Source organism: Lissotriton vulgaris, chromosome 7 (genome assembly GCF_964263255.1).
Source record: "Lissotriton vulgaris chromosome 7, aLisVul1.2, whole genome shotgun sequence".
NCBI classification, from domain to species: domain Eukaryota; kingdom Metazoa; phylum Chordata; class Amphibia; order Caudata; family Salamandridae; genus Lissotriton; species Lissotriton vulgaris.
This window is the reverse complement of record NC_141695.1, coordinates 1,257,134,717-1,257,143,260: the sequence shown is the minus strand read 5'-3', so window position 1 is coordinate 1,257,143,260 and position 8,544 is coordinate 1,257,134,717. Positions and strand designations below refer to the sequence as shown.

Genomic DNA, 8,544 nt, shown 5'->3' with positions numbered 1-8,544 from the left:
GAAACATAACATTAGCCTAAATAAACAAAATGGCTTACTTTTACACGGAAACAACAGCAACATACATACCCGTCTGAACAGCTTCGTCCACAGTGGTGCAATCGGCTGCAGGGAAACGCCACGGGCCTTGTTGGACCTACAAAAAAGATAAGAAACATAAGATTATTAAAATTGAAAAGATAGCTCACCTCAATCTGCAAACGAGCCGCGGGTCGGAACCACTCCGTGCACAGCGGTGCACATCGCTGCAGGAAGACGCCACGAGCCATGTTGGACCTACAAAAAAGATAAGAAACATAAGATTATTAACATTGAAAAGATAGCTCACCTCAATCTGCAAAAGAGCCGCGTGTCGGAACCACTCCGTGCACAGCGGTGCACATCGCTGCAGGAAGACACCACGGGCCATGTTGGACCTACAAAAAAGATAAGAAACATAAGATTATTAAAATTGAAAAGATAGCTCACCTCAATCTGCAAACGAGCCGCGGGTCGGAACCACTCCATGCACAGCGGTGCACATCGCTGCAGGAAGACGCCACGGGCCATGTTGGACCTACAAAAAAGATAAGAAACATAAGATTAGCCTAAAAAAACAAAATGGCTTACTTTTACACGGCAACAACAGCATTTTATGTCGCAGGAGCCTCGGATCGAAACAGCAGGGCGACGCCACCGGCCATGTTAGACCTAGAAAAAAGAAAAGAAACATAACATTAGCCTAAAAAAACAAACCTGGCTTACTTGTAAAGGAAAACAACAACAATATACATTGACCATGTTAGACCTAAACATAAGAGAAAAAACATAACATTAGCTACAATACAAAGATGCCTTACTTGGATCCTAAAAAAAACAAAACCATACATACCTGTCTGCAGGGAGACGCCACGGACCATGTGGAACCTACAAAAGACAGAAACAAACATAAGATTATTGCAATAGAAAAGATAGCTGACCTCAAACTGCAAAAGAGCCTCGGATCGGAACAACTCCGTGCACAGCGGTGCACATCCCTGCAGGGTGACGTCACGGGCCATGTAGGACCGAGAAAAAAGAAAAAAAACATAAAATTAGCCTAAAAAAACTAAACCTGGGTTACCTGTAAAGGAAAACAGTACACCTAACTAAAAATATGTTAAACATGACATCAGACAAAAGTTGCTCTCTTACCTGTAGGACTTTCGAGAAGATATCAGGAAATGACGTTAACGCAACGTGCCACGCCCATGCCGTATTAAAATCAAGTACTCCCCGTATTCATTTATTAATCGCACTTTCGTCAAACAAATAAAGTAGAAATATCGCAAAAACATTTTTACCAAATGAAATAACAGTTATCATTTAATACAATAAATAACACACAATATAATGAAAAGGTAGATACAAATATTTCTAAAGAAATAACGTACCTGTAATAACGTACCTGTATGTCGCAGGAGCCTCGGATCGGAATTACTCCGTACTTACCGGTGCACATGGCTGCAGGAAGAATCCAGGGACCATGTTAAACATAGAAAAAAGAAAAGAAACATAAGATTAGCCTAAGAAACAAAAACTGGTTTACCTGTAAAGGAAAACAACAATAACATACATCAACCATGTTATACCTAAACATAAGAGAAAAAACATAACATTAGCTACTATAAAAAGATGCCTTACTTGGATCCTAAACAAAAAAAAAAATACATACCTGTCTGAAAAACTGCGTGCGGCTGCAGGGAGTCTCGACGGACCATGTTGGAGCTAGAAAAAAGATAAGAAACATAAGATGAGCCTAAAAAAAATAAAACATGGCTTACCTGTAAATGGAAACGGTAGATGTAACAATAAATAATTAATACATTACATCAACAGACAAAAGTTGCTCGCTTAGTCTCGACGGAAACATAAGATGAACCGTAAAAAACAAACAAACCTGGCTTACCTGTAAATGAAAACCGTAGATGTAACAATAAATAATTAATACATTACATCAACAGACAAAAGTTGCTCGCTTACCTGTAGAACTTTCCAGACGAGATCGGGAAATGACGTTAACGTGAATAAACGTGCCCCGCCCATGCCGTATTAAAATCAAGTACTCCCCCTATTCAATTATTAATAGCACTTTCGTCAAACAAATAAAAAATGTAAATATCGCAAACATTTTTTTTAACAAATTAAATGACAGGTATTAGGCAATACAATAAATAACAATATCATAAAAAAAGGGAGATAAAAATATTATTAAAGAAATAACGTACTTTTCTGTCGCAGGAGCCTACATCAACAGACAAAAGTTGCTCGCTTACCTGTAGAATTTTCCAGACGAGATCGGGAAATGACGTTAACGTGAATAAACGTGCCCCGCCCATGCCGTATTAAAAGCAAGTACTCCCCCTATTCAATTATTAATAGCACTTTCGTCAAACAAATCAAAAATGTAAATATCGCAAACATTTTTTGTAACAAATTAAATGACAGGTATTAGGAAATACAATAAATAACAATATCATAAAAAAAAGGGAGATAAAAATATTATTAAAGAAATAACGTACTTTTCTGTCGCAGGAGCCGCGGGTCGGAACCACTCCGTGCACAGCGATGCACATCGCTGCAGGAAGACGCCACGGGCCATGTTGGACCTACAAAAAAGATAAAAAACATAAGATTAGCCGAAAAAAAAAATGGCTTACTTTTACACGGAAACAACAGCATTTTATGTCGCAGGAGCCTCGGATCGAAACCGCTCCATGCACAGCGTTGCACATCGCTGCAGGGCGACGCCACCGGCCATGTTAGACCTAGAAAAAAGAAAAGAAACATAACATTAGCCTAAGAAACAAAAACTGGTTTACCTGTAAAGGAAAACAACAATAACATACATCAACCATGTTATACCTAAACATAAGAGAAAAAACATAACATTAGCTACTATAAAAAGATGCCTTACTTGGATCCTAAACAAAAAAAAACATACATACCTGTCTGAAAAACTGCGTGCGGCTGCAGGGAGTCTCGACGGACCATGTTGGAGCTAGAAAAAAGATAAGAAACATAAGATGAGCCTAAAAAAAATAAAACATGGCTTACCTGTAAATGGAAACGGTATATGTAACAATAAATAATTAATACATTACATCAACAGACAAAAGTTGCTCGCTTAGTCTCGACGGAAACATAAGATGAACCGTAAAAAACAAACAAACCTGGCTTACCTGTAAATAAAAACCGTAAATGTAACAATAAATAATTAATACATTACATCAACAGACAAAAGTTGCTCGCTTACCTGTAGAACTTTCCAGACGAGATCGGGAAATGACGTTAACGTGAATAAACGTGCCCCGCCCATGCCGTATTAAAATCAAGTACTCCCCCTATTCAATTATTAATAGCACTTTCGTCAAACAAATAAAAAATGTAAATATCGCAAACATTTTTTTTACAAATTAAATGACAGCTATTAGGCAATACAATAAATAACAATATCATAAAAAAAGGGAGATAAAAATATTTTTAAAGAAATAACTTACTTTTCTGTCGCAGGAGCCGCGGGTCGGAACCACTCCGTGCACAGCGGTGCACATCGCTGCAGGAAGACGCCACGGGCCATGTTGGACCTACAAAAAAGATAAGAAACATAATATTAGGCAAAATAAACAAAATGGCTTACTTTTACACGGAAACAACAGCAACATACATACCCGTCTGAACAGCTTCGTCCACAGTGGTGCAATCGGATGCAGGGAAACGCCACGGGCCTTGTTGGACCTACAAAAAAGATAAGAAACATAAGATTATTAAAATTGAAAAGATAGCTCACCTCAATCTGCAAAAGAGCCGCGGGTCGGAACCACTCCGTGCACAGCGGTGCACATCGCTGCAGGAAGACGCCACGGGCCATGTTGGACCTACAAAAAAGATAAGAAACATAAGATTATTAACATTGAAAAGATAGCTCACCTCAATCTGCAAAAGAGCCGCGGGTCGGAACCACTCCGTGCACAGCGGTGCACATCGCTGCAGGAAGACACCACGGGCCATGTTGGACCTACAAAAAACATAAGAAACATAAGATTATTAACATTGAAAAGATAGCTCACCTCAATCTGCAAAAGAGCCGCGGGTCGGAACCACTCGGTGCACAGCGGTGCACATCGCTGCAGGAAGACGCCACGGGCCATGTTGGACCTACAAAAAAGATAAGAAACATAAGATTAGCCTAAAGAAACAAAATGGCTTACTTTTACACGGAAAAAAAAGCAACATACATACCCGTCTGAAGCGCTCCGTGCACAGCGGTGCACATCGCTGCAGGAAGACGCCACGGGCCATGTTGGACCTACAAAAAAGATAAGAAACATAACATTATTAAAATTGAAAAGATAGCTCACCTCAATCAGCAAAAGAGCCGCGGGTCGGAACCACTCCGTGCACAGCGGTGCACATCGCTGCAGGAAGACGCCACGGGCCATGTTGGACCTACAAAAAAGATAAGAAACATAAGATTAGCCTAAAGAAACAAAATGGCTTACTTTTACACGGAAAAAAAAGCAACATACATACCCGTCTGAAGCGCTCCGTGCACAGCGGTGCACATCGCTGCAGGAAGACGCCACGGGCCATGTTGGACCTACAAAAGAGATAAGAAACATAAGATTAGCCTAAAAAAACAAAATGGCTTACTTTTACACGGAAACAACAGCAACATACATACCCGTCTGAAGCGCTCCGTCCACAGCGGTGCACATCGCTGCAGGAAGACGCCACGGGCCATGTTGGACCTACAATAAAGATAAGAAACATAACATTATTAAAATTGAAAAGATAGCTCACCTCAATCTGCAAAAGAGCCGCGGGTCGGAACCACTCCGTGCACAGCGGTGCACATCGCTGCAGGAAGACGCCACGGGCCATGTTGGACCTACAAAAAAGATAAGAAACATAAGATTAGCCTAAAGAAACAAAATGGCTTACTTTTACACGGAAAAAAAAGCAACATACATACCCGTCTGAAGCGCTCCGTGCACAGCGGTGCACATCGCTGCAGGAAGACGCCACGGGCCATGTTGGACCTACAAAAGAGATAAGAAACATAAGATTAGCCTAAAAAAACAAAATGGCTTACTTTTACACGGAAACAACAGCAACATACATACCCGTCTGAAGCGCTCCGTCCACAGCGGTGCACATCGCTGCAGGAAGACGCCACGGGCCATGTTGGACCTACAAAAAAGATAAGAAACATAACATTATTAAAATTGAAAAGATAGCTCACCTCAATCTGCAAAAGAGCCGCGGGTCGGAACCACTCCGTGCACAGCGGTGCACATCGCTGCAGGAAGACGCCACGGGCCATGTTGGACCTACAAAAAAGATAAGAAACATAAGATTAGCCTAAAGAAACAAAATGGCTTACTTTTACACGGAAAAAAAAGCAACATACATACCCGTCTGAAGCGCTCCGTGCACAGCGGTGCACATCGCTGCAGGAAGACGCCACGGGCCATGTTGGACCTACAAAAGAGATAAGAAACATAAGATTAGCCTAAAAAAACAAAATGGCTTACTTTTACACGGAAACAACAGCAACATACATACCCGTCTGAAGCGCTCCGTCCACAGCGGTGCACATCGCTGCAGGAAGACGCCACGGGCCATGTTGGACCTACAAAAAAGATAAGAAACATAACATTATTAAAATTGAAAAGATAGCTCACCTCAATCTGCAAAAGAGCCGCGGGTCGGAACCACTCCGTGTACAGCGGTGCACATCGCTGCAGGAAGACGCCACGGGCCATGTTGGACCTACAAAAAAGATAAGAAACATAAGATTAGCCTAAAGAAACAAAATGGCTTACTTTTACACGGAAAAAAAAGCAACATACATACCCGTCTGAAGCGCTCCGTGCACAGCGGTGCACATCGCTGCAGGAAGACGCCACGGGCCATGTTGGACCTACAAAAGAGATAAGAAACATAAGATTAGCCTAAAAAAACAAAATGGCTTACTTTTACACGGAAACAACAGCAACATACATACCCGTCTGAAGCGCTCCGTCCACAGCGGTGCACATCGCTGCAGGAAGACGCCACGGGCCATGTTGGACCTACAAAAGAGATAAGAAACATAAGATTAGCCTAAAAAAACAAAATGGGATAAAAAACAAAAGACTCACCCGTTCAAAGAGATTTGGAACAACGACTTCTCGCATAGACGATCAAGGGAAAATGGCATTTAGGATCCTTCGGCAAATTTCGGACTTGGGGGCGTGTTTTGATGTTCTGAGTGACAGGCAACGTCACTGTCTAAAGAACATCAAAAATTACGCCCCCAAATCCGAAAAGGACGGAGCTTGTTTGGAGTGACGCATCTCTCCTCCAATGGCTGGCCTCCGTTTAGGAAGCCAGCCAATGAAGGAGAGAGGGGGCACGGAGGAGGGACATTCACCGCTACTCAGACTCATTAAATCTCCGGCCTAAGACTGCGCAAGCGCAGCCTTTTAGGCCTTCGACCTAAAAAAGAAGTGGGGGGACGCTCCAAGGTAGGTGGCGTCACCGGAAGTGACGTCACGATAGGAAGTGACGTCACGGGGGGGGGTAGTCAGTCCCCTCTCATTACATGGAGTCCAGCTTCACCCGGGGGGCCACGTCGTTAATCCACTGTGGAATGTAGCGTCATTGTTAATAAATCATTTTACTTTATTTTATGTGATTAGATGAGCCATTCGGGGGCGAGTGTCACAGGCAGAGGCAGGGTTCTTACGTCGCCCATGCACGAGCAGCTCGTCCAGTCCACGTTTTCTCTTTGCATTTTAGGACATGTAATAGTCCAATTTTACAACGAGATCACTAAGGCTACAATTCTGATAATGCATGAACTGGGTGAACAGCTCGCACCTGGACCTAGGACATTTTAGAACTACCTGTTGGTAAAATTAAACGTTGGTTAATCTGGCCATTTTATCGCTGCATTGCTCCAGACAGTTTGTGGTTTCTATTTCCAAATCGCTTTTATCTGGGTGTCTTATTACAGTGAGTTCATTTGAAGAACATTTCTCCAGAAAATGCCAAAGGGCACATGTCTGTAAAGGCAAGTCCCGGGAATGGATGTATAGCGCGTTTGCCGCCTGGCATGGAATGGGTGCGGTGCTGCTGTGGCTGGCAAATGTTTTTCCTTCCGTGGTGACAGAAAACAAATGCTTTGTTCTGCGGGCCTAAAATAAAGGTTTCACCTGTTTAGGTTTTACCTGGCGAAAAGATGCGCTCTGCGCATCTTTTTTGCGCAGGCGAAAACCTCTTGAGATGTATACGGGGAGCAGGAACGGCCTCCGTCTTTCATTGGCTAGCTCCATAAATGGAGGCTAGCCATTGGAAGACGGGCCTGTCCGTCAATGCCGGACCAGATTCGGGGGCGTTCCCGGGAATTTATGGCTTTTGGCGACGTCACGCGACGTCAGCCAAAAGCCGGGAACGCCCCCGAATCTGGTCCGGCATTGCCGATGTTCCTGCCTTCCTGCTTCTTCTCCGGGGTTACGTGTCGGGTCTCCTTCTCCGTGGGTCTCCTTCTCCGTGGCTAAAGACTTTCAGGTAAGCGGTTCCGTGTGTGTCTGTTCGCGCCCCCCGCCCCCCCTCCCTCCCCCTCCGCTGTAAGTGTGTGGCCGTTCCCGCCCCACTCCCGCTCTCCGTGCCTTTCCGCCCCCCCTCCGTTGCATTGTTAATGCTTGTTTCAGAGAACGTTCCTGTAGACCAAAGAAACCGCTGCGGCACTGGAGAGGCCGCCGAGAGGCCCAGGAGAGGCCGCCGAGAGGCCCCGCCGAGGCCGTCCTCCCGGGGCAGATGGAAAATATTGTATTTTCTGCCAAATCTGTAGCACAGATGGGCTCCCCCCCCCCCACCCTCCTGAAAAAGGCCAAATGAAGGCATCCTGCGCTGTCTGCGGTCCCGCCATGACAGTGACGGATGTTTTGTGTAGCGCCAACATATCAGCCGATTTCCAGGCGCTTTGAGACTGCAGGGTATATGTTTGAGTTTCTTGGAGCGCTAAGACCCTGCAGAATCCCCTGCTCATCCTCCCTCCCACCTTTTACCAAATTTGGGAAAAGGGAAAAAAAGTTCCAGATGTTCCCTGAAAACTTTTTTTTCACGACTTTCAATGAACGGAATTTTTGAGCCGGGTGCTACGTGCAGGGTATAGCGTGTGCTCGAGACAGGGGGCAAGAGAGGGAAGACAGGGGGCAGGACAGGGCGCAGCAGAAGGGCGGCAGCAGGGGATTGGGGGCAGCAGCAGCAGCACGAGAAGTGGCAGCAGGGGCAGTACAGCTGCACCGAGGAACACGCAGGAGGGGGGCAGGGGCACCCAGGGCATGATGAGTGACAGCAAGCTCCGCATCAGGGCAGAACAAGCAGGGCGTCTGGGGCATCAAAAGTGACAGAAGGGGCAGAAGGCAGCAGGGCCGGGGCAACAGGCGCCGGGGTCAGAAGGAGCAGAGGAAGTGACTGGGGGTAAGAGGCGCACCAGGGGGTCTGGAGTTAGGGGCCAGCTTCAGGGGGCAGTGG

General features: G+C 44.9%; 2 long non-coding RNA genes across 2 annotated transcripts; both read right to left on the bottom strand.

The window, feature by feature from the left end:
- Positions 1 to 625: 625 nt before the first annotated feature.
- Positions 626 to 1,754, bottom strand: LOC147703351 (uncharacterized). Its single transcript, XR_015297576.1, has 3 exons — positions 1,694 to 1,754; positions 872 to 1,482; positions 626 to 690 (listed from the first exon to the last, which is right to left on the bottom strand). It is a non-coding gene; the product is annotated as an uncharacterized LOC147703351 (long non-coding RNA).
- A 2,713-nt stretch (positions 1,755 to 4,467) lies between these two features.
- On the bottom strand, positions 4,468 to 6,128 carry LOC147703350 (uncharacterized). Its single transcript, XR_015297292.1, has 3 exons — positions 5,794 to 6,128; positions 4,910 to 5,653; positions 4,468 to 4,769 (listed from the first exon to the last, which is right to left on the bottom strand). It is a non-coding gene; the product is annotated as an uncharacterized LOC147703350 (long non-coding RNA).
- Between the last annotated feature and the right edge of the window lie 2,416 nt (positions 6,129 to 8,544).